The following is a 26,489-nucleotide window of genomic DNA, read 5'->3' as shown; positions in this document are numbered from 1 at the left end:
AGTTTATAATGCTTCATCACTGCTGCTCCCTCGCCCTCACATTCTTCCCCTGCTCTGGCATGGGGTTCCTCCCATGCAATACAGTTCTTCACAGACTGCTCCAATGTGGGTCCTTCCCACAGGGTGCAGTTCTTTGAGAACTGCTCCAGCATGAGACCTTTCCATGGGGTGTAGTTCTTCAGGAATGAACTGCCACGAGTACCCTATGGGCCGCAGCTCATGCCAGATCTGCTCCAGTGTGGGCTCTTCTCCATGGGCCAGAGTCCTTGTGAGGAGCCTGCGCCAGCGCGGGCTCCTCATGGGGTCACAACTTCCTTCGGGATACATCCACCTGCTCTGGTGTGGGGTCCACCACAGGCTGCAGGTGGATATCTGCTCCACCATGGACCTCCATGGGTTGCACGGGGACAACCTGCGTCACCATGGTCTTTGCCACGAGCTGCAGGGGAATCTCTACTCCAGCTCCTGGAGCGCCTCCTCCCCCGCCTTCTTCTCCATGACCTTTGTGTCTGCAGGGCTGTTTCTCTCACTTTTTCTCACTCCTCTCTCACAGCTGCTGCACAGTGGGGTTTTTTTCCCCTTAAATATGTTATCTCACAGGCACCACCAGCATTGCTGATGGGCTCAGCCTTGGGCAGCAGTGAGGCCGTCTTGGAGCCAGCTGGAGCTGGCTCTGTCTGACATGGGGGCAAGCCTCTGGTCTCAGCCCACAGGGGTCACCTCTGCAGTCCTCTGTATCCCACCCCACCCGCTACCAAAACTTTGCCATATAAATCCAACACACAGGGAGCAGTCTGGAAACATCAGCTTTGTTCTCAATCTTCTGAAATAAAAGACTGTCTATCTAGTGGCCATTTGGGAGACCTTTAGGTTATCAGTCTGGACACATGCAGCCATGTGAGAATTGAGATTAGAGATGCTACTTCAGGTGGAGTGTGTACAGACTTCATGCCACCAAGAACTGGTAGAAAGGGAGAAGGCAAGTGGCACTCTATGCAGCCTGAAAGCTTGGAATATTTATACTTGTAAAGATGACTCACCACACAAAATTTTGGCATGGTATTCCTGTTATTTTTCAGATATACACATACCTCTTTCCTGTTCTGAAAGAATAAATTGTGTGGTGTTAAGCTATTGCTCTGCTGTGTCATTGCACTCTCTTATGGTCCAAATCCACAACAAGGTTGCCGATTGAATGTAGGGCTGGACAAGCCCCAGGGAAGTTTAGGTCTTCTCAGGATAATAGTCCATGTGCACTACAAGCCAGCAAACATAGATTTAGATATATCCTCTATAGTGCATGCAGAACATGTCCAGTCATACCCAAACGATGAGTTTAGAGGCAGTCCTCAACCTTTTCTGAAGCAGCTACATGGAGACAGAGCACTCCTTGATTGCACCTGCACTAGGATCAAATCTTCTGGAGAATAAACTCAGTCACTGATACCACACATTTCCTTGCATGGCTGGGTTATGGCAGTGTGCTTAAGAATACACTGGATCAGAGCCCTAGGGTGGCTGCTGTATGAACTGGAAGTATCAATTGAATATGACAGCATGGATCTCACTGTGAAACCCCCTATTTTTTGAGCAATGACTGTTTCAGTTCAAATTTGCAAACTGTCAACTTTGCTGGAGGAGTTCCTTTTCTTGGATGTTCTTTAGCTTATCATTTTCCATGACATGTGTTGCACTGAAATAGTAAAAGCATTATCCTGAGAACAGTGTTCTGTGGGTGCTCTACTGCAAAGTGAATTTTCCTCATCATCAGTTCTGCTGTCACTTAGCAACCAAGAGGATAACCAGTGAAATTCTAAATATTATCTTGTCAAGGAGATCAAAACACAAAAAGCACAATGAAATTTTTGGGGAAACTACCTCACTTTTTCTTTTTTTCTTTTTTTTTTTTTTCCTTTTCCCTTGCTTCAGCACCTCTCAGTGGCAGATGCACAAAAAAATTGCTAGTCATAGTGAATTTATACTGTAGTCAGAAGATCTGGAAGGTAGCTCCAAGGATGGGTGCCTTTTAATAATCTTTAAGTCAAAAATGGTCCAAGGAGATATGGAGGTGGATCTGCTGAAGACAGGACTATGGCTTAGCATAGTATCACTAGTAATATCCTTTACCTCCTGATGTTGTGATCTGATCAAAGGTTTTGTTCAGAGAGATCAGCAAAACTTCACCTGCTGGAAGGGTTACGTAGCGAACACAGCAAGATTAGGTCTATGCAAGAGTTTTAGAGAAGCAGGATATAATAGTAGATAGGGACTGTGGACAAGGAGTTGGAAGAATTAGGTCCCTCTGTCTTAACCCATCATTCTTGTCTTGTGATTTGACTTCCTGGATCACTCAGGCCACCAAGTATCACTCAGCGATTCTGTTTCACATCCATGACTGAGTTAAAAAATATCTTTTTAAAGAGGCACAGTAGCACAGAGTATGCATTTAAAGGGTGATGGTTATTTAATTGTGTTGTAACGAAAGCTTTTCAGTGCTTAATTATCCATTAAAACATGCTATTTTATTTCCAGTCTGAATTTGCCTAGCTTTAAAAGAGACTGTATTCTGTCCTGTATTCTGTATTACATTAAACAATCTTTATAGTGGTCATCTTTTCCTCATGGAAGCATTTATACTCTGTTATTAAATCATCTTCTCACCTTCTTTTTTGTTAAGCTTCTCTATTGACCTTTAGTCTGCCTCCCTAGTGCTGTCTCCAACCTATCTTTAGATTGTTCTGGAACCATTGTTTCTTAGAAACTAAAGAAAATGAACAAAAGAATCCCACAAACTTCATGATTGGTGAAATTCATCATTCTCCAAGTGCAAACCTTAGCACTGGGCTCGGTATCCTAGCACTGAGCTCCTCATGCAAAAGAAATATTGTCTTCCTTTTCCTGATTAGCATTTCCTTTCCTTAGTTGCCTGTGAGGTTTGGTCTCTTTAGCTATTTATTACAAAAAGAGTCAGTGTTCATCTGGTTACCCTCAGGGAATTCTGAGCTGCCATTTATAAAGACACAGTTCTTTATTATGAAAGTGCATCTCAGTCACTGTGATGAACCTTAATGTAGCCTGTGTTAAATGGCATATTGCACAAGTCCATCTTGCATATGTTCTAGATCACACTATCCCTTAGGTGAACGTACCGGTTTTGGGGTGATTCTACGTCTTTACTGTTTACTGTTTTATCATTTCTTCTGGTTGCTATCTAGCGATCATAGACTATAAGGTTAGAATGGACTTCTGTAGGTCATCTAATCTATCCTGCTAAACGTAGGCAATTAATATCTAAGAAAAGTCCCCATCAGGTGAGGTTCAGTGGCTGTCTGACTGAAGACATTCTAGTTTCCCAGCTAGCAGCACACAAGGACGGGGGAAGGTATGACCAGCATTTCCATCTGCCCATCTTGAATTCTTGGTGCTTGTGATCAGGTACCTGCTTACAACAGGATCACTTGGAGGTGGCCTTCAGTGCCTGTCCCCAGCAAGGTCCCAGTTCATGCTTTTCAAGCTGGAGGCCTTTGGTGACCTAACAGAAGCACAGATGTCCCCTCGGACTCTACTGGGATGGCTGGCAGAATTTAAGACAGACAAGCAGCTCCCTCAAGACATGGCTCCTAGATTTCAGAAACCAGTGGCCCAAGCAGGCAAAGCTTTCCGTGAGAGGAGATAGATAAAAAGTGGCAGCAGCTGCTGCTGTGGAAGACTATGTTGGCATCGCAGCAGAGGACTGTGCAGGGGCATTGCAGCCTTAGGCCATACAACTGAAGTTGATGACCTTAATGTTTCCTACTAAAATCCATGTGGCTAAGCTTAACTGGTTCTGACAGAGTTGTTTCTTATTAAATAGGGAGAAAACAAACAGGAAAAATCATGTAGGAGTGTGTCTGTAGTTTAGAATATCATTAAAGTAAATGCAGAAAAAGCAAAAGAAGGTATTTCTCTCCATTACTAGCAGTTACGCTGCCTTCGGATGCCATGAGGCCTCTGCAAAGAAGACATTACTGTCCCCTTTCTGCAGGCTAGGATCCAAAAGGCACAGAGATAAGCTTAACTGGGGAATGTCACACAATCATCATTATGTGAGTGGTGAAAAAACCCACAGGTGTCTGACTTTCATTTCTATACACTGCTTAAAAGATAACTCCTCCATTTATGCAGAAAATACATAGGGTGCTGTCAATGACAAATGATTTACTTCAGCTTCTGCCTGTAGCCACCTGAATGATAAAATTAATCTGTATGCAAGAACTTACAGGACAATGTCAACTCACTTATAAGACAATGTTATGGAGGAAAACAGGCTTCCAGTATGTTTTCCTGATCACTTGCCACCAAAGACCTGTCTGATCACTTATTCTCTACTTATTTTTTTATTTTCTACTGCCTAACTTTGTGGTTCTTACACCCCTAACCAGGAAAGAAGACCATGCCGACAGTTTTCCAGGATCTCTGGCAACTGTGCTGATGGATTACCCTAAGCTGATACACACCACATGTCAACCTGGATTCTTCTTGGGATGCAGTTGATATAAAAAGGACATGCAGTATCTGAAGCCTCCCAATTGCACGCCTCTGCTTTCATCCAATCTTCTCACCTTTTTTCTGTGCCTTCAGAAGCACTGGGCTTAATCTGACCTCTCTTCCTTCTGTTTTGGAGTTTTCTTATGTGATGGTTAACCTTGGCTGGATGCCACATGGCCACTAAGCTGCTCTATCACTACCCCTCCTCAACTGGACAGGGGGAGAAAAATATGACAAAAGGCTCATGGGTCAAGATAAGGACAGAGAGATCACTCACCAATTACCATAAATCAAAGTAGGATAGTGAGAAATAAGAATAAATCTTAAAATATCTTCTTTCTGGGCTCAACTTCACTCCTGATTTTCTCTACCTCCCCACCCCGAGTGGCGCAGGGGGATGGGTAATGGGGGTTGGGGTCAGTTCATCACTCTTTGGCTCTGCCACTCTTTCTCACACTCTTCTCCTGCTCCAGCATGGGGTGCCTTCCACAGAAGACAGTCCTCCATGAACTTCTCCAACACGATTCCTTCCCACAGGCTGCAGTTCTTCACGAACTGCTCCAGCGTGGGTCCCTTCCATGGGCTGCAGTCCTTCAGGCACAGACTGCTCCAGCCGTGGGTCCCCCGTGGGGTCACAAGTTCTGCCAGAAAACCTGCTCCAGCACGGGCTTCCCACAGGGTCACAGCCTCCTTCAGGCAACCACCTGCTCCAGCGTGGGGTCCTCCCTGGGCTGCAGGTGGCCATCTGCTCCACCGTGGACCTCCCTGGGCTGCAGGAGGACAGCCTGCCTCACCATGGTCTTCCCCACGGGCTGCAGGGGAATCTCTGCTCCGGCGCCTGGAACACCTCCTCCCCCTCCTTCTGCACTGACCTGGGGGTCTGCAGGGCTGTTTCTCTCACGTATGCTCACTCCTCTCTCCAGCTGCAGTTTCTGTTGCACAGCAACTTTTTCCTGTTCTTAAATCTGTTCTCCCAGAGGCACTACCACCGTCACTGATGGGCTCGGCCTTGGCCAGCAGCAGGTCTGTCCTGAAGCGGCTGGCGTTGGCTCTGTCGGATATAGGGGAAGTTTCTAGCAGCTTCTCGCAGAAGCCACCCCTGCAACCCCCTCTCTGCTACCAAAAACTTACCGTGCAAAGCCAACGCATCTTATTTACCCGTCTCACTCTTTTTATTATTCTGCTGCTCTCCAATTCTTTTCATTTTTCTTTCCCTTCAATTTTGTCTCCTTATTTTATTGGGTGCTCCTTCTGCCCTGACACATGGCAACTATTTTGTTACACTATGTTACCAAGTCCTTACAAGATCAGCTGAGGGAAGTGTTCGTCCCAATGACAATTCAGTCCACCTAAGTGGGGGACCACTCTGTTTCCCAGCCCATGACCCTTAGGCAGTTCCCCTGAGCATGTTCTTTACTTTGGGGATGAAATCACTTCCTGGAGATCAGTGGTTCTGGCAAGCAGGATAGAAGCATGAACCACCAGCAAGAGATGGAGAAGGAAATCAGTAGTGAAAAATAAGTAGATCACTGCAGTATAAGCTGTTGTGGTTTAACCCCAGCCAGTAACTAAGCACCACGCAGCTGCTCACTCACTCCCCCCCACTCAGTGGGATGGGGGTGAGAATCAGAAAAAAAAAAAAAAAGTAAAACTCATGGGTTGAGATAAAAAGTTTAGTAGAACAGAAAGGAAGAACCTAATAATGCTAATAATAACAATAATAAAATGACAATAATAATAATAAAAGGATTGGAATATACAAAACAGGTGATGCACAATGCAATTGCTCACCACCCGCCAACCCAGTTAGTTCCTGAGCCGCAATTCTTCCCAGGCCAACTCCCCCCAGTTTATATACTGGACATGATGTCACATGGTATGGAATATTGCTTTGGCCAGTTTGGGTCAGCTGTCCCGGCTGTGTACCCTCCCAACTTCTTGTGCCCCTCCAGCCTTCCTGCTGGCTGGGCATGAGAAGCTGAAAAATCTTTGACTTGGTATGAATATTATTTAACAACAACTGAAAACATCAGTGTGTTATCAACATTCTTCTCATACTGAACCCAAAACACAATACTATACCAGCTACTAGGAAGAAAATGAACTCTATCCCAGCCGAAACCAGGACATAAGCTAGCAGTAGACCTATTTTAACCATTTGGTTATTTCTGTCTTCCCACTGTTTACTGAATCCGATGGGCTTACATCCTTTGTGTGAAGTTGTATCTCCTCTTCATAGCTCTTCGGAGCTCCCAGGAGCTTCATAGCTCCATAGGTCCTGGAAGACCATTATTAGCCTACAGGTGCTAAATACTTATATTATCACATAAGAGCCAACTCCAATAATCTGTACTCATCTAAAACTTTCTCCTACTAATTGCCTAAACTGACTTTTACACTGAAACAAGAGGAGAAAATTCTGTGGTTGCTGTCCTTTCCACAGCACGACAAATACACAGCAAAACAGTAACATGGAAGCAGATAGCAATAATATTCCTGATAAAAGGGCACAGCAGTTGGCAAGGGGTCTGTGTGAAGGGATGATCCTTATTTCTGTTTTTCATATAGCAGCTGCACTTTCCCTAGGGTGACCCATACTCCCATCAACCAGAACTTCTAACCTGGTGGAAGGCAGAACCTTCCCTCCTGAGATCATAATTTGATGCCTTTTTCTTCCCCTGCAGTCTGTCATCCTGTAGCACTTGTGATGTTGAAAGCTGGGGTAGGAATTTTAACCGTCCCTGTATGTGCATTTATGAACCATGAAAAAAATTAAAATTGGCATTTCTGTGCCATTGGCTGGGGGCCACAAGTTGGCTGAATCGTGTCCTCATTTATAACAGCATCGGTGAAAGAAGCCAATATGAAAGCTCATAAACTGTTTCCATCCCCTTCTGATAGTAGCTGAACAACAAAGAAAGAGCAACTGATGTTCTCACATTAAACATTTTGTTCAATATTTAAACATCAAGGCCTAAATTTTTAACACGGTGCAGAAAGCTTCAGCTGTCTGCCTCCCATGAAAGGTAATAGGAGGCATGGAGCTAAATCCCGCCACACCACATTTAATATTTATCCCTAAAGGCTTCTTCTGCTGCCGAAGAGATTTGAGCACATTGCACTTGCTAAGGTTTTCAGAGGCATTCCAATATCACCTAGCTGATTATGCTGTTTGCAAAGAGCATATTAACTTTCTGCCTTGCAGCGCACATGGCGGGGGAAAAGCAAAACAGTTGTGCCAGGCTGCAGGCAATGACAGAAGTTTGTAAGATTTAAAGGAAAATCAGAGATTTTAGTTAATCACTCCAGCCTAAATAATTTAATATACTAATGCAACAGGACTAGATCAAAGATAAAAGAAGAACAAACAAAGCCCTTATATTTACTATCCTGTATTTTTAGATCTTGGCTACAAAACATGTTTCTATTTATGTTATCCTTTATTTAAGCTCCTCTTTGTGCCTGTGCAACTTCAGTGCTCAGATTTTCATCAAATCTCTGAAGAGGCAATGGCACACACTTGTTCAATGCTAGATCGTTTGAGGCAGTTTTACAACATGCTCCTTGGTTCCCACTCTTGTCTGGGGAAAGTTGTGCCAGTTTTACATTCAACAGAGCGTCCTTTTCCCTCTACACTTCCTGAACTGTGCAACTAACTTGGGGGAGGAAAATCTCTACCCATTGATGTCCCCCAGACTGCTGGGATAGAGAGAAAGAAGCCTGGTGCCCTCCGTGAGGGCTCTCCACCCTGTGATGCAGTGGTGGGCATGGACCATCGGTTTGAGGATGCAGAGGAGCACAGAGCAAGACGGAAGGATTGCCCCAAAGTGCTTAGGGTTTAAGGGGGAGGTTAGGTGAGGAAGTTTGCTGTTGTACCAGTATGAAGTCTGTGCGTTCTCCCACTTTTTCTTTTAGCTTACAGTTACACTGTGTGAGAAGTGTGGCTGTAGCACTGCATGCTTCCCATCCTGTGCTTTTCTTCCCCAAACTGCTGAGCGAATAACCTTCATGGTGATGGGATACTTACCTGGGAACACCTCAGGTGTAAGCTCGTAGCATGGACTGTTTACAAGTCTGGTCTTGAAGCTGTATTCAGCAGTGCAGGCGTAGCCTATTTTCCTTGTATTGTGAAAAATCCCATGTGAAGCCTTGTCTAGCTTTTCTCTTCTTGGAAGCAACTCATCAGAGTTACCTTGATTCAAACAATTCTTGGCCTGTGCTGTTGAGACCAGTCCCAGAAGTAATCAGATGGCATTTGCAGATACTTGAAGAAACCTTTATAGGGCTACAGCTGATTAATAAGATGTATCAATTAAAACAGTATACGGACTATTATCTGGTAACTAGCTGAGCTAGTGATGTAACAATTAAGAGATTCCAGGAGTTACAGATTTCCATAATCTGATTTGGGTTATCTGTGGTTTGTTAAAGGATGATTAATGGAAACTCTGACACAGAGTTTATAATTCTGATGAATTTTCAGTATAACAATATAAAAGTAACAAACACTAAGGCATGTGAGAAATTGAGAGAGGGCATTTAGTGGAGCTACTTACCACACAATATTTAACCAGCATATTTCAGGGTATAGTTACTTTTTTATCATTATGCTTATAATTTTTAAGCCATATGAGGAAATGAACATATGATTCCTATGTGACCCTAAAAAAGTTAGTAATTTTAAATGCAAGTAAAAGTTTTTCATAAATGTATTAGTAAGTTCTCCTATTGAAGTGTCCAATCCACAATGTCAGGGAAATACTACAATTGTAGTGCCAGACACAGGGTGTTTTTCCCAAAGAAGAGAGTCTGTGGGGCTTGTCCCCTAGTGCAGGGTGGCTACATGAGCCTAAGGTGGGAAGAGGAGGGCTGATCCCCCAGGCAGGTTCCAAGAGAAGACTTCCTTCCTTCCTGCTGACTGACTTACTCTCTCCACAGGTTGGTTATGCTTCTGAGCCAGGTCAGCCTCTTCATCTTTAGGTGGAGCCAAGAGATCACTAAGACATACCACTAATCTTGCAGTTTGACTCCGTTATGTATAGAATCTGATAAAATAATAATATCATTATCTTCAGTGGCAATGCTTGCAGCAATGAATCAAGAGGGGTATGAGCTGTAGTCTGCTGCTATGGCAAAGACTTGATATGAGATCTATCAAATAATGAATAAAAAGCAGTGGGAATCAGATTATACCTCTGCAGCTGCAATTTTTCAATCACTGCTCATAACTGTGCAATGCACTTTATTGCATTTTGCATATGGTCTTCCTTATATGCTCCCCTTAGCAACTGGCAGTATGAATAGGATAGGGCCCTATATATCCTACTGTGTTAGAGCTTTACTGAGAATTTGCAGATACATTTGTGATCTGTGAGAGCACTGCTTTGTGTTGGGACAGCACAATGAACAGTACTCCTGCAAAACCTTTGAGGAACCTGCATGAAGGCAGCAAAGGGTGTGCTGCTGTGGAGAGGAGCTAGCTGAAGCTGCAACACTTTTATGGGTGATGTTGCCAAACTTTCATTGTTCTGCAGTTGCCTCCCTGCAATGACCAAAGGCTGAGGAATTACAATAGCAGTGAAAGAAAAAACAAACCACACACAAGCTGCCTCTGAAAAAATGCATGTGTGAAACTGGAGACCAAAATTCCCTGCTAAACTCATTACTAGATTATTTATCTGAATTTTAATTGCTGTGGTTGGCTTGAGGTTTTTGGCTCAGCCATATGCACTGAAGGTGGTTCACTGAACCCCCTCAAAAGTGCTCTGAGGAAGTTGTCACATTATATTGCAATTCCTCCTTTGCTCCTGTCTTGCTCTGCGCAGGAAACAGTCATCTTCCTTTCTGGCATGTGGCATTTCACAGGAGTGGAAAATCACTATCAAGTGGAAAAATGTGTTCTTTTTGATCCCACAAGGCACAAAAATGATGATACAAAGTGAGGTTCCTTCTGGTCTCATAAAGTCAGAATTGAAAGTAATTTTAAAAGATCTTATATAGTGATATGCAGCTAAAATGTTCTTTTTCTCCATTAATTATCATTTATTACTTTCACCTAAAATCAATCACACAACCAATCAATCACCCATGAGAATAATGTCATAATTCCCTCCACAAGTTAAAAAGGTGTTACATAGCTGAGGAAGTGCTCTGAAACAAATCCACCAGAAACTGGAAGGATAATAGAAATTTAGACAGATGGTTACTCTTAAGCCACATTTTAATTTATAAGGTAGTGAGCTCTGCAAACCAGATGTGCTATCCTTGTAAGACAGGTAAGCCATCAAACACAAGGGAAGAAGCAGCCCTGACCTATGATGAAGGGCTATTGACCAAAAGTAGAACATCAGTCAGAGCTGGCAGCAAAGATTAGGAAAACCTCTAGTTGCAATATCTTCTCTTAAGGCTGTTGATTGGAGATGTGGAAAATTACATTAGGGACACAATGAACAATTCAACCCTTAAGGGAATAAGAAAACTGTAAATTTGAAAGCTAATTTAGTCATAGCCCTGGTGAAAGCTCATTCCTTGGGCTCTGTAACTATCTCATAAGATTCACTGACCATTTTAAACCAGATTCATTTATTTTTATTTGTTTTACATGACTTGTTAACAATAAATCATCATAACTTTCATCTACAGCAATAAAAGTAGTACTCCTGCAATCACCTGCTGGAATTGTTATCCAATTTTAACTTTTTTTTTCACTGAAGGCATTTACAATGACTACAACAACCTGTTGTTATTGCCACCAAGTGTAAACACTTAAGGTACTTGTCTGTCTGTCTCTATATCACTGGAGAAAATTCACAATATTGCGCTGGAAGGACCTTGGTACTAAAATAGGAGCAAGTGTATCCAGACTGTCCGTGGCAGGCAGTACTGTAGGAGAGAACAGAGAATGTGGGCAAGGCTGTGATGGATATAATGGCAGAAGATAAGCTGTTGCTCTAGTGAGGGATCAAACTTTGACCATCTCATGGGAAACACATTTTTTGCCCAAGCAGGACTCAAAAACTCTCTGGAAGGAGGGTCCATGGTAGGTATCTTCTGCAGTTATCTTTGTCCCATGCTTCGCTAGCCATGTTGTGGAATGGTTTTTCTCAGATCTAACCATGTTTCCCACGCTGGAAATTAAACTCAGGATTTCGTGTGGGATCATGTGGAAAATGGAATTAGGAGCACTGTTAGCAAACAGCTGATCACAATTCCTTCTAGTATCAACTCATCTGCTCTTGTTCCTTCCCACTCCTTTCTGTTTTTTTTCTCCACTTCTGTTCCTTCAGCATTGATCTTTTCTTTTCAGGACTTACCATAGTAAGTCCTGAAAAAATATTCTCAGAGGCCATATTTTGCAGAATGTTTATCTTTTTTGTTTCTCTCCTCTAGGCTTACACTGGCATCCCTGAGCTCAGTTCTGTAACTCATGCTTCAGTAATGTGAAGACTAGAAGAGTGATGATGTCCCACAGCTTACACGCACTACACCTGTTCACGCTTCATGGAAAGAAATTTTATTTTTTGGACAGCAGCAGCAAGCACTGCCCAGATGTGGCTTCCAAAATCTATTTTTTCCATGTTATTGCTAAGCCCATTGATCTTTATGTTGTATTTGCTTATTTTCTTTCTCCTTCAGAAATGCAATGTGACACTTCTGTTTAGTGAACTTCAGCTAACAAAAAAAGATCACCTGTACTCTGTCCCTCATCGAAAGTGCTTTTACAAGTGCATGCCATTACAGTAGCCAAGCTGTTAATGAGAATTCTGACTAGGACAGGGCAGAAGATATCCTTTTAAACCTCCACATGAAATGCTGTTTCAGCATTATAGCCAGCTAATGATGTGAAACTTTACAAGGCAGTTATCAACAGATTGTTCAGACACTTTAAGGTGGATTAATAGAGACTATATTCCATTTGTTTATGAGAATGTCATGTGAGAAAGTTTCAAATAACTTCCTAATTTTCACATATCACACTTATGTGTGCTATTCTTAGGTGCTAATTCAGATGACCATCTACATAGCTGGTAAAAGAGTAAATCCTTTGCTAACTCCAGCACCTAGCCCGCTCCACTGTTTTGCAATGGACATCTGGCAGGTTCCTTTCCCATGACAATGCAAAAACTTCTCCTCTTTTTCTTAATGTGTTTTATTTCTCATTATTCCTCAGCTTGTGTAAAATGATTTAGCTCAGTAATTATATTGATTTTATATGCACTTTTATTGCATTTGAGGCATCATTAGCCAAGTATAGCTGGTGAATTGTTTCCAAAATTTAATCTCATAAATTTCACTTTGCATAAAATATGAATTTACATTAGGTTTTCAAGGTGTGCATCTTCTGGATAAAACTACTATTTCTTTGTAAGGAAAGGTATTTGTGTACTATGAGCAGGTACATATTTGTATGTGATGTGTGAGGAGAGGTTCTAACATGAGGTTGCATAAGGCATTGCCTTCATAAATTAATGAGAGAAAAACTTTGTTTCATCTGAAGATGCAGCAATGTCAATCACGGCTATCTTGATTAGATGGCAAGAAGTATAATTGCTGTTCAAGTGAAGTGTCTTCACTGATTGCTGACTATGTAATTGTGAGGGGTTGATAAAACACCCTGGCAACACGGACGTTAATGCTACACAGTTTTTCCAGGATTTTAAAGGAGGTATAGGTATAAGGTTGGTAAATAATGGTTTTAAAGCAAGGTATTCAGTTCTTTGCCATGCTACACTTCTAGGAGCTTATACAAGGTAGTTGAAACATTATTAAAAGGCAGATTTGTAAATCTCACTCTGTGTGGGCTGAAGAAGTAACCACATTAATTGTTTTGGAAGGATTGGACTTTGGATCTTTCCTCTTTGCGTAGGTCAAAACTGACATTGTAAAAGGTCAGAGGGACCTTTCCATAGGCCAGAGCTGCAGAATATGTATTAGAGGCTGATCCTGTGAGTAAGGCAACATCTCGGGCCTCAGGTCAGTTATGACTTTTAACACATTCTCTGTGATCTTTCTCAGATTAGGCTTTTCATACATTAGCACTCCTAAAGAAATACAGATATAACACTTACTCAGTAGTCTTCTGTTTACAGTAAAACTGCTGCATGTCCTTAAAAGGACAAAAGTTAAAGGAGACTAATCTCATTTGGGGGTTCATAATCTGCTGTTAATGAAGAAAAACCCCTGGCTTTGCAGGCTGAAGTCTCCTTCTAACATACCTGTACAGGTTATTTCCCTTGCCGAGGGTTTGACAGGTACCACAAACTAAAATCTTTCCATCCCTAGGGATGACCTGATTAACTTTAGTTTGTGAAGCAGGATATTTTTAAACCTCATTTTAAACACTTCTTGTCAGTGGTGACAATTCATTATGATAATGAAGGATAACAGAGAGGAACTTTTTTCCAGCAGCCATGAGAGATCATCTTTAATTTTCTGTATAGTATCCTTATGAAAAACCTGAATTTTGCTTGAATGATAGACATCGTATTAATAACAATGATAAAAAGGGAGTTTCTGAAGAGAAGCACATGAATATCAGCTTCAACACAAGCTAAAGAATTAAACAAACAATTTGCTTGGTGAAAAGCAAAGCTGGAAGATAATGAGCCATCAAGCTTTGAAAAACAAAAACATAGTAGGATTTTATCATTACCTCTTATTGAGGCCATCAAAGAGTGAGGGGAGGTAAATGACTCTGGAAGATCTTGTGTATGGACACTAAATGCTGAAATGCCGACCCAGCTCTCTCTGCAAAGGATGGAGCCAGACCTCTGACCTTGCAGTTGTCCTTGCACAGAAGAGCTAACCTCCTCTCCAGGATCCTAGTTCAGCTTTGCATGACATTACCAGCAACTTTGTGTGACACCCACTGCCCCCTGTGGTGGGTTGACCCTGGCTGGACGCCAGGTGCCCACCAAAGCCGTTCTATCACTCCCCGCCTCAACTGGACAGGGGAGAGAAAATATAACAAAGGGCTCGTGGGTCGAGATAAGGACAGGGAGAGATCATATAACAATTACCATCATGGGCAAAACAGACTTGACCTGGGGAAAATTAACTTTGTTTATTGCCAATCAACCAGAGTAGGGTAATGAGAAATAAAACCAAATCTCAAAACACCTTCCCCCCTACCCCTCCCTTCTTCCCAGGTACAGCTTCACTCCCGGATTCTCTGCCTCCTCCCCGCCTGTGGCACAGGGGGACAGGGAATGGGGGTTGGGGTCAGTTCATCGCACATTGTCTCTGCTGCTCCTTCCTCCTCAGGGGGCTGGACTCCTCACACTCTTCCCCTGCTCCACCGTGGGGTCCCTCCCACAGGAGACAGTCCTCCATGAACTTCTCCAACATGAGTCCTTCCCACAGGCTGCAGTCCTTCACAAACTGCTCCAGCGTGGGTCCCTTCCACGGGCTGCAGTCCTTCAGGCACAGACTGCTCCAGTGTGGGTCCCCCATGGGGTCACAAGTCCTGCCAGAAAACCTGCTCCAGTGTGGGGTCCTCTCTCCACAGATCTGCAGGTCCTGCCAGGAGCCTGCTCCAGCACGGGTTTCCACAGGGTCACAGCCTCCTTCAGTCACCTGCCTGCTCCGGCGTGGGGACCTCCCTGGGCTGCAGGTGGCCATCTGCTCCACCATGGACCTCCATCGGCTGCAGGGGGACAGCCTGCCTCACCATGGTCTTCCCCACGGGCTGCAGGGGAATCTCTGCTCCGGCGCTTGGAGCATCTCCTCCCCCTCCTTCTTCACTGACCTGGGGGTCTGCAGAGTTGTGTCTCGCAAGTGTGCTCACTCCTCACTCCCACTGCAATTTTTTCCCCCCACTTCTTAAATCTGTTCTCCCAGAGGCACTACCACTGTCGCTGATGGGCTCAGCCTTGGTCAGCAGCAGATCCATCTTGGAGCTGGCTGGGGTTGGCTCTGTTGGACATATGGGAAGCTTCCAGCAGCTTCTCACAGAAGCCATGCCTGTAACCCCCTCCACTACCAAAACCTTGCCATGCAAACGCAATACATTCCACCCCTCACCTCTGTGCATCACACATTTAAGAACTATCATTAAAATCTGCATTCATCACACAAAATCTTCACAGTTTTTGCAAACTTCACTCACATCAACAAAAAAGAATTCTCCACACCAAAATCAAAATAATTTTATCACAACACTGACAAAAAAGTGGACAATTTACGCACAATCCACCCCTCGTCCTTCAGCACAATTACAACAACACGAATTCCCCACAGTCATGCAGCTCTTCACTCTCTAGCTGTATTCAGTCCATTTTTTGCCCATTACTTCTCTCAGTTACTATCCTTATCTCGAATTCCTCACATTCCTGGGTTTCTGCACCAAAAAGACTGTGGCCTGCACTTTGCTGCCAAAGGAATGGAGAAAAATGCATCTGCAGTTTGGGACAAACCCAATACACCCCAAATGCCAGGATGTGGAGGGATTTAGCTTGCTTAGTTTTAGGTGTTTATAATACAGACTACTATATGGGACCATCGGATCCCTTTATAATCAATGACCTGTTCAGTACAGGAAACGGAGTGTGGGGTGTGATTTGTCTCACTGCAAAGTAGGTGCCCACATTTGACTGGATGGGTCACAGCCCAGACTCCGCTGACTCACCATTGACTACAAGGGCACTTAGCTGGTCAAGATAGATGCCAACAGTTGGGATGAATTCCTTCTTGGGGTCTGGCTTGCAAGGTGCCAGTCCATGAGTGAGCAGACAGATACATTGTGGATTAAACTGTTGTTAGTACTTCACTATGCTTTCCCATAGCTTTTTGTGCCCACTTATTCCATGACATCGGTTACAGCTCTGGAGGTTCGGTTTTGAGAGAGTGGACCTGCATCATCTTACTCATGGGTTGATATAGAAATAAACCAGGCCCAGAAGTCTTCAAGTAGAATTAATTTCAACTGGTTACTTGTGGGATTAAAACCTCAGAGTCAGTTACTACCAATGCTGCCGTTTGTATTGAATTTACCAATGTCAAACATTAATCACAATCTCTTTGTAGCTGGCTGGGGCCTAGTCAAACTACAGAAAGGCTCCAGCTGGTTTTAAAGCAATAGGACAGAAGCCTTTAATTAGGCATTAAGTGTGAGACTGTTTGCTATGAACTGACAGGAGAGTCGTGGTTTATATCCCCGCCATGGGAAGCCTTCTGTTGGAATAAAAAAGAGTCCACTTCAGGGACTGTCAATTACTGATGCATCTCTCTAAAAAATGTCTGGTTTACCAGTTCTGTAAAATACACATCCTTAGCGTGCTAGTTCAGTTCTCGTTAGAAAGTATTCCTAGACTTCAGGTGCACAAATGGGAGCGTGTGTGTGGAGACATGTAAGAAAGATGCCTAAAGAAGTATATGCAAGTTTTTGCAGAAACTTCTCTCACTTTGAAGAGGAGAGACTTACAGCCTTTGTGCAAGGCTGGATGAGTTATCTGTGAATATCTGTTGAGGGCTAGTTCTGAGCAGATGACAATGTATGTCTGATACATTTTTAGGAAAGCACTATTTTTGTTAATGTTTCCTACGCAATAACAAAAGAATAATATATAACTGGTCAAGAAAGTGAGAAGAAGTCAGTGTTTAGTAGTTTAGAAGCACTTCCTGGATGTGAAATGGCCCTTTAAATATCCTTAACTTTTGAATTTGACCAGTGGTCCATTCTTCCTGTAAACCTATGTCTCAAGGCAGTGATTTCGGTGTTAATTACATTCTCTTCTAATCAAAGCAGGTGGTTGAATTAGGGGTCTATTACACAGATCATTTCCTGTTCTAAGACTGGTAAATGTATAATTGTGCTGCTGTTCTTCAAGCCATCTAACTGCAGGTTTGGAATATTTTTTTCCCACTCACAGAGCTGGGCAAAGATCTGTGCAGCCTCCTATTCCTGTGGATAAATAATTTCTCTGCTATCTGAAAAACTAAATCTCTCACAGCCTAAATTTCCTTAAGCATAAAATCAATTAAAAGCATAGAAGAATATCTCTCCAAACTAATTAGCCCTTCTTAGCCAAGCTTTTCAACCATCCGGTTTGAAGCTAGTGACTCACCTCAAGGCAGAGACATCTGCCAGGTCTGTGTAGCTGCTAATGCACAGCTTTGTGGCTCAGGTAATGCAGACATCAGCTGGAAAGCAATAGTCTTGAATCTACACTCCCTTTTTCATAATGGGCTGACACTGACCTATCCTGGCTTCATGCACCGGCAAGTGAAGGTCTGAGGAGAACTGAATCCCAGAGGCACCCGAGGCAAACAAGCACCTTGAGTGGTTCAGCTGCTGAGACACAAGTGCTCAGGTCCTCAGGTGTGCCACACTTCTGAGAGCCGTGGATCATCAATCACCCACCTAAAGGTCGTGGGATCTTCTGCAGCATCTCAGCAGTAGAAAAAGAGCCATTGTGCTATTTTGCTGAATAGTGCCTCTCAGAGCCATGACTGCTTTCAGTTCCCACGCGCTCAGTGCCCAGAAGCAGGGTCCAACCACCCCATCAGGTATCATGAAAGAGGATCTTTTTTCTTCTCACCTCCCTTGACCTGACACATGGTCTGAATGACAAAGAAATATATTCATTCAGGTGAACAACACCATAACTTGAAAAGCATCAGACAATTGGCGTAGCTCTGAAAATTCAGAGGAGAGTGCTCAGAAGATGAAGGGAAAATGATCTTGGCAATTGCTGTTCTTTAAACTGCAGATAAAGTGATGGGAGTGTCCTGAAATGAAGAAAACACTGACACTATGTGCCAAAAAGCATGGGACTTGTTTTGGAGACTTGACTTTTGACAGAATTACACTGCAAATGTTTGCCCTCTGCAGCTGTCCTTAAACATCAGGATCTAGATGGACAAATGAAATGTGAGAATCAGCTTTGGATTTCAAGGAGCTATTGTGAATGGTGTGTGAATAATTCTTACCCAAAACATTAATTCAAAATGTCTTTGGAGGCAAGTTGGCTAAAACCCACTGAAACTACAGCATTTTTGAAGACGTGGCTGATGGGTTACCATTAGAGTCAATCTTGTTTAACACCCATGTTAATGGTCTAAGAAGGCTGAGTAGGCTGCTTGTTAATGGGATTCTTAGGCTATTAAATTGAAGGGAAATGTGAACACCAGGCAGGAGAAAGTAATAACGATAAAGGACACAAAGCTGCTAGCAAATAACAAAATGAGGTTTGGATTAGAGGAAAAGAAGCAAAATGATCCAGTGAAAATGATTTTTGGCTTAGGCAGTGGGTAGAGGGATATTAAAAATTAACGGTGCTGAATAAAAAGTAGAGACAAATACATCTGTGAGAATTTTAAAGGTAGAGCTGACAGTGTTTGGATCAGGAGGATGGCCTGGATGCTTTCTTCCTTTCTGTCCTATTTTCTAGGACTCTGCAAGTTTTCAACAAGCTACTACTGAAACTTTCAGTCTGCATAAACAAACTGAGCAAAGGAAAGTGATCGTTTAGCTGTGAGGTGTCAGTCTCATCTATGTATCCAGAGATTCACTGTACATAGGGCCATGCATTCAAAATGGTGAAGATTCAAAGAACAAAAGAGAAGGCCTTTGGGAAAACAGAGGAATTAAATAAAAAAGGAAAGACTAGATGCTAAATTAATCTAGCTAAATATGTTCTTGTAACCAGGGCTGGGTGGAGTTGCAGAGCAGACAGACAAGAGCTGTTTCTCCATGCCATGGCACCGTGGCTCAGCCATGGCATTTCAGACACGTCAGTCCACTGTAGCACTGGTCTCCCAAACGTGGCAAGCAGATGAGAGATGGGGTGGGTGGGGGCTCAGCACCATTCATGAACAGCAGCTGATGCCTGGATGAGACACCTCGGGGAATCAAAAATGGCACTATAGGTACCTGCATTGCCCCCCCAAGTATTTGGGGATTGAATAAAATGGGACATCAATTCCTGCCTTCCTTGGTAGGTAGTCTTTCCCAACACAAAGCAGCATCTCTATTTGTAGATGCAGGACAGGAGCTTCTTATCTCCCTTCATTTTGGATGCTGTACAGGGGAATCCCCACTTGTCTGTGGGGCAGAGAAAACTGTGACATGCAGAGACTACACTGATTAACAAAGCTGTTTTGTTACGTGCACCTGGATCATAACCCTGCAGGCTGCCGCCCTGCCACCACAGGCAACTGCAATCCTATCTAGTCACCAGCTGAGACCCAGCTCAAAAGCAAGTCTGTTGATTAGAAACCTCCCAGGTCAATCTCAGATGAATAAATGAGGTTCTCCTTGGGGTCTTACTGAGCTGTTTTTCTCTGACCATTTCCAAATCTTATCAGACCTGAATAATAGCACCCCAGCCGGTCATAAACTAAGGAGTGGCTTGTGAAGGTAAGGATTCCTCCTTCTCCTGGAGCCTACAGCTGCATGCAGAGATGACCTACCCAGCGTCTCCTTGCAGTGACGCCTCTTTTTCACCACCATGTGGGTTTAGGGAGGTCTCATAGGAGAAGCTGCCCCTGATATTTGATCTGGGCTTACACTGTGGGGCACAGAAACAACTCCTGGGAAAGCTGCTGAACAGTGATGATGTCAGCACTGGTAAAATAGCTCAGGAGCACGGAGGGAAGACTGAGGTCCTTGTAGTAGAGTGCAGCAAGCTATTCCAGACCACGGTGGATGGAGGACTTTGTGAACAAGAGAACCTCTCTGGACATGGTCACCCAAGAAAGAGCTTGTTTATGGCTTGTTCTTGAAACCAAGAGCTGGCATGGCCATGTAGCAGATGCGGAGTGGATAGGTGTCACAAACAGCTCACTCTGCTTTCTGGAGAGGCCTGGGGGTGAGTAGATGCACAGACAAGTGAGACAGGCCTGGGGTTGGTGTCGTGTCCAATGTCCTCCTCTGTGAGCATGGGCAGGCCCTTCTTGAAAGCAGTGGGCATAAACAGCATAGACACTTTCCTGTACTCTCAGACTGAGTCCCTTCCATCACTCCAAACCTACTCCTGCTCCTGATTTTTCTCCTCAGCTTAATTTCTGTATTTGGCTGTTTTTTCCCTACAAAACCTCACATGCCAAGACAAACACCACCACCATAAGGGTAGAAGGCACCAGACCTGCCCCCTTCATTCCGCTTATGATGTCACCAGCAGAATTTTGGGGTTTTTGATCATGAGTTGGTCTACACAACACCAGGCCCGCTGGTAACAGGCAGGGTACAACTGTCTCAAAGCGTGAAAAGGACCTTTGTGCAGGAGTTAGCAGGGCTCAGTGAAAGAGCTTTAAACTAGATTTGAAGGAGGAAAGGGATAAAACCAGGCTCATTAGAGATAAGCCTGGGGGTGGCATGCCAATGTTTGAGGGACGGTGTGCTAGTGAGGTCCTTCGGTTTGCCGTCTCAGTGGAGGTAGGGTTTGGAAATCCATGCAGCCACAAAGACGTAAGAGTTATTGATGTGTTAGAAACCACAGAAGCACCTGAGAATGATCATGTAGGAATTAGGGCTTCTCCCCCCAAAAAGGTGGCGGGATCAATAGCCCAACTGAAGTGCATCTACACCAATGCACACAGCATGGGCAACAACCAGGAGGAGTTGGAAGCCATTGTGCAGCTGGAGAGCTATGATATAGTTGCCATCACAGAAACATGGTGGGATGGCTTGCACAACTGGAGTACTGAGATGGATGGCTATAAACTCTTCAGAAGGGAAAGGTAAGGAAGCAGAGGTGGTGGGGTAGCCCTGTATGTTAGGGAGTGTTTTGACTGTCTAGAGCTTGATGATGGTGACAACAGGGTTGAGTGTTTATGGGTAAGAATCAGTGGGAAGACCAACAAGGCAGATATCATGGGGGGAGTCTGTTACAGACCACCCAACCATGATGAAGAGGCAGATGAAATGTTCTATAAGCAGTTGGGAGAAGTCTCACAATCACTAGCCCTTGTTCTCGTGGAGGACATCAACTTACCAGGTATCTGCTGGAAATACAATACAGCAGAGACAAAACAGTCTAGGAGGTTCCTGGATTGTGTGGAAGATAACTTCCTGACACAGCTGGTGAGTGAGCCAACGAGGGAAGGCGAACAGAATTTGTGAACAGAGAAGACTTGTGGGTGATGTGATGGTTGGAGGCCATCTTGGGCATAGTGATCATGAAATGATAGGGTTTGTGATTCTTGGAGAAGTAAGGAGCAAGGTTTAGCAGAACTGCCACCTTGGACTTCCACAGGGTAGACTTTGGCCTGTTTAGGAGACTGGTTGACAGAGTCCCTTGGGAGGCAGTCCTGAAGGGGAAAGGAGTCCAGAAAGGCTGGACATTCTTCAAGAAGGAAGTTTTAAAGGCACAGGAGCAGGCAGTCCTCATGTGCTGGAAGACAAGCTGGTGGGAAAGAAGACCTGCCTGGCTGAACAGAGAGCTTTGGCTGGAACTCAGGAAAAAAAAGAGTTTATGGCCTTTGGAAGAAGGGGCAGGCAACTCAGGAGGACTACAAGGCTGTCATGAGGTTATGCACAGAGAAAATTAGAAGGGCCAAAGCCCAACTAGAACTTAATCTGGCTACTGCTGTAAAAGACGGTAAAAACTGTTTCTATAAACACATTAGGAACAAAAGGAGAGCTGAGGAGAATCTCCATCCTTTATTGGGTGCGGGGACAAACACAGTGACAAAGGCTGAGGAGAAAGCTGAAGTACTTAATGTCTTCATTGCCTCAGTCTTTAATAGTAAGACTAGTTGTTCTCTGGGTACCCAGCCACCTGAGCTGGAAGAGAGGGATGGGGAGCAGAATGAAACCCCTATAATCCCAGGGGAAATGGTTAGTGACCTGCTACATCACTTAGACACACATGAGTCCATGGGGCTGGATGGGATCCACCCAAGGGCACTGAGGGAGCTGGTGGAAGTGCTCACCAAGCCGCTTTCAATCATTTATCAGCAGTCCTGGCTAACAGGGGAGGTCCCAGTTGACTGGAGGTTAGCAAATGTGATGCCCATCTACAAGAAGGGCCAGAAGGAGGGTCCAGGGAACTACAGGCCTGTTAGTCTGACCCCGATGCCGGGGAAGGTTACGGAGCAGATCATCTTGAGTGCCATCACATGGCACGTACAGGACAACCAGGTGATTGCGCCCAGTCAGCATGGGTTTATGAAAGGCAGGTCCTGTTTGACTAATCTGATCTCCTTCTATGAAAAGGCGACCCACTTAGTGGATGAGGGAAAGGCTGTGGATGTTGTCTACCTAGTTTTTAGTAAAGCCTTTGACACAGTTTCCCACATCATTCTCCTGCAGAAACTGGCTGCTTATGGCCTGGATGAGTGTATTCTTCCTTGAGTAATAAACTGGCTGGGTGGCCGAGCCCAAAGAGTGATGGTGAATGGAGTTAAATCCAGTTGGCAGCTGGTCACAAGTGGTATTCCCCAGGGCTCGGTGTTGGGGCCAGTTCTGTTTAGTATCTTTATCAATGGTCTGGATGAAGGGATCCAGTGCACCCTCAGTAACGAGAGATAAGACAAGAGGAAACAGTCTCAAGTTGTGCCAGGGGAGGTTTAGATTGGATATTAGGAAAAATTTCTTCATCAAAAGGGTTGTCAAGCATCGGAGCAGGCTGCCCAGGGAAGCAGTTGAATCATCTTCCCTAGAGGTATTTAAAAGATGTGTAGAAGTGGTGCTTAGGGACATGGTTTAGTGGTGGACTTTTCAGTATTAGGTTAATGGTTGGACTCGATGATCTTAAAGGTCTTTTCCAACCTAAATGATTCTATGATTCTATACCCACCCCAAGCTTGTGCCAGTCCTCTCCTTTTAATCCGAGAATTTTGAAACTGGGATTATCCTATGCTCTGTGTTATACTCCATAGATAGCACATAAAGGATGTAGCTTACAAATGTATAAAGGTGAAAGGGCCTTGCTCTTTGTTGGTGCTTATATAGGACAATAATAAGTGTATTTAATGAAAGAAAAAGATATGCTTCTCTATTCCCAGGAGGAACACAAATGAAAAGTTTTTGAAACATGAAAGTAACTCAGAGAAAATCATTGTGACTCTTCCAGCCATAACATAGTACAATGTGATTCTGCAATTCATTAGATTTTGACAGATTCTAAATGGGAGGGGGGGCAGGGAGGGTGGAAGAAGGAAAGAAAAAAATAAAGAAGCAAAGCATTGTAAAGGCCTGGAAGTGAGATACATTATTTTCCCCAGTGAATAAGTGTATTGTTAGTGTTCCCAGACAAAATAATGTGGTGAATTCACAAAGTATGAATAAGCAGCACTCTCAGTACAGTTTGGCAACCAGGACTCTTCCCTGTGTGCCTGAATTGCTGCAGAACTGAATGTGTTGCTCATTACTGAAAATCAACAGGTCAGATACTAATTGGCATCACTTCCTTCCCTCATCATTTATGCTGTGGATTGTGGGTGTTAAATGTTACTGTGGGGCCAGTGAGTGGAAAACTGTGATTTGACATTGAGTTCACCCATTTTGCCAGATTCTGTATGAGGACATAAGAAAAATGTTTGCAGAAAACTAGGACCTGAAGGTGTTGGTTTGTTTTTAATGCTCAGAGCATGAGATTGGTTAGGTTGTTCCTTAAATTAGACACGAGAAAAATGATGACTTATGGCCTAGAATTTCTGCAGTGTTAATTAATGTAAGTCAACGCAACGGAGCTATGCCAATTTGCACCAATCGGTGATTTACAGAAATTTGCATTGGCTTAGAAGAGCATCCTGATTGCCTTTGCACACCTTCCCCAAATGTCAGTGCAATAGCTATTTTTGCTCTTCATGTTTGGGCTGTTTGTTAATGAGGTATGTGACAGGCAGTACATGAGTTTATTGAAGTGACACTGATTTAAACAAAACAGTAATTACTGTAGCAAATTACTGATGATAACATTTGCTTGGCTCCATCATAAGGTAGTGCTGCCTCTTACTGTGTGCTGTTACACGGTCAGAGGAGGTAAAGAGAGCTTGGAGTTCACATGGGTGGAGAGCATCAGTGAATTGCCAGACTATTTTGCACACTGAATAGCATTCATCACCCTTAGAAAGGCACTCACAGCTAGTTATGCTAAGCATTACATGAACAAATAGAGCATTTTCTGGCCTCAGAGAATGCAAACATTATGCAGTGTGGTCAAGTGGGCAGAGTACTGGTCTCCAATTCAAAGAATGGAGTTTTCTTGCCTACTGCGTGACCTTGAATAAATTGATTTGCCTCTCTGTGCCTTAGTTTTCTCATCTGTAGAACTGTGGCTGTGTTGTTGATCTCCATTGGAAAATATTTTGGGATAAACTGCTGAAAAGGACATCTTAGTTATGCCTACTTCATTATCTCTAACAAACTCTAGCTAAAGTGCTTTAAATTTTAGTGCCAAGCTCATAGTAGATGAATCCATTCCATTGCAGTGATTCACCCTCTTAAACTGAGGTCCTGGCTTACAACACTTACCACTTTTGACAAGATATTTTCTATAGTTTACTGCAAAACTAACAAGAAAGTAGCTGTTCTACATCTACAGCTCCATGCTTCATGAATGAATTGCTTGATGAGTAACTTTCCCACTCCATCTGCCATGTGTCCTCTTCTAGGATATGTCATCTCCCCATCTAAACTTTTTTAAAGTAATTCAGTGAATTTACACAAAGAATGTTCTTTGTTTCTCTGAATGATCACAGAATCATGAACACAAAGGATTTGTAGTTGTCCTGGATTTTGGAGTTCACATATATTAAAAACTGTGATGCAGCACAGTCCAACAGGAAGACCTGTTGTGATACTCTCCTCTGAAAATAGCAGGGTACTGATGGGGATCTTTGAAAACAGACCCTCAGGTGAGCTCACTATGTTTCAAAATGCCAGCATTTGGTATAAAAGTTTAATGTTTGGGCTTACTTCAGCAGTGACTGTGAAGTACCCCAAAGAATGCACTGGTTTCATGAATAAACCAGCTTGGGGAGGGGTGGTAATCCCCCAGATCCATCCCCCTTACGGCTGACATTTAGTGTACCCAAAGCACCCCCAAACAACTAACCTGGCTTGTACGTGCCACCATCACCCAAAGAGACAACTGAAAGGGGTCTGTGGTGGATTTACAGAAGAGTGCTCCTTCCTCTGCTTGGGTTAATGACCACTCCAAAGCTTTTGTTTGGTTTTGTTGTCAGGCTAATGACAGGCCATGCCCAGGGAATAAGGGACTTGCTGCATCTTGCTGAAAACTCATGGGAAGAGGTTAGGGTACTATAAACTGCCTGAGTTTTGGAAATGTCAGCCACTTCTGAAAAATGTGAATATCTGCCTGCTTTTTATAGGATTCAACCTTTTTCTTCTTAAAGAGATAAATTTTAACTGGAGAGGAAAAAAGAGGCAGAAATAATTCCGAGGTAACATATTTAAAGTGTCTCAGCTGATGCTGTTTTCGGTGCCTTAATGAGAGACCATGTCTCCTTGCAACGCTGTACCTACAGAGCCCTGCAGTCCCACAGGCTTTTACAGCACTGTTCTACCAGGATGACATAAAGACCTTCAGGCCTCACAGGTTTATGTCACGTAGTCTGTGGATATTTTCCTTGACAGCGAAGCAAGCTGGAGGCAGCCTTGGCTGCAGCTCATCCAGAGATGATTGCATTATCTGCTCTGGGCCACCCTGTATTGGATAATAACATTTGGTTACTCATAAATAAAGACCACGTGGCACCATTATTCAGAAAGTAAAGATGTTAATAAACTAGTACTGTGAAAGGGAACCTACTATGGCTATAAAACATTCAGGTCAATTCTTATGATTTACCACCATAAAGTTATAGTGTATGTTCATAATACCACTGGGAGAAAACATCCTTAAATTGCCTGTGACTTTTGTCATTCCTACCAACTTGAACAGTCCTTATAGGATCTATCTTACGAGTATTCTGGGTTTTTTTTGAGGATTTTCTGTTCTTTCCCTATTTTGGATCAGAAGACTGCCTGCATGGAGAATCATACAATGTACTTT

At 43.5% G+C, this 26,489-nt stretch overlaps 1 long non-coding RNA gene across 1 annotated transcript; it reads left to right on the top strand.

Moving 5' to 3' along the window:
- Positions 1 to 6,598: 6,598 nt before the first annotated feature.
- LOC121233243 lies at positions 6,599 to 25,336 on the top strand. The gene is made up of 3 exons (XR_005932208.1): positions 6,599 to 12,562; positions 13,394 to 13,500; positions 25,174 to 25,336. It is a non-coding gene; the product is annotated as an uncharacterized LOC121233243 (long non-coding RNA).
- The last annotated feature ends 1,153 nt before the right edge of the window (positions 25,337 to 26,489 follow it).

This window comes from Aquila chrysaetos, chromosome 4 (assembly GCF_900496995.4).
Source record: "Aquila chrysaetos chrysaetos chromosome 4, bAquChr1.4, whole genome shotgun sequence".
Taxonomy (NCBI): Eukaryota; Metazoa; Chordata; class Aves; order Accipitriformes; family Accipitridae; genus Aquila; species Aquila chrysaetos.
Note: the sequence above shows the minus strand (reverse complement) of the source record. Positions and strands in the feature narration are given on the sequence as shown.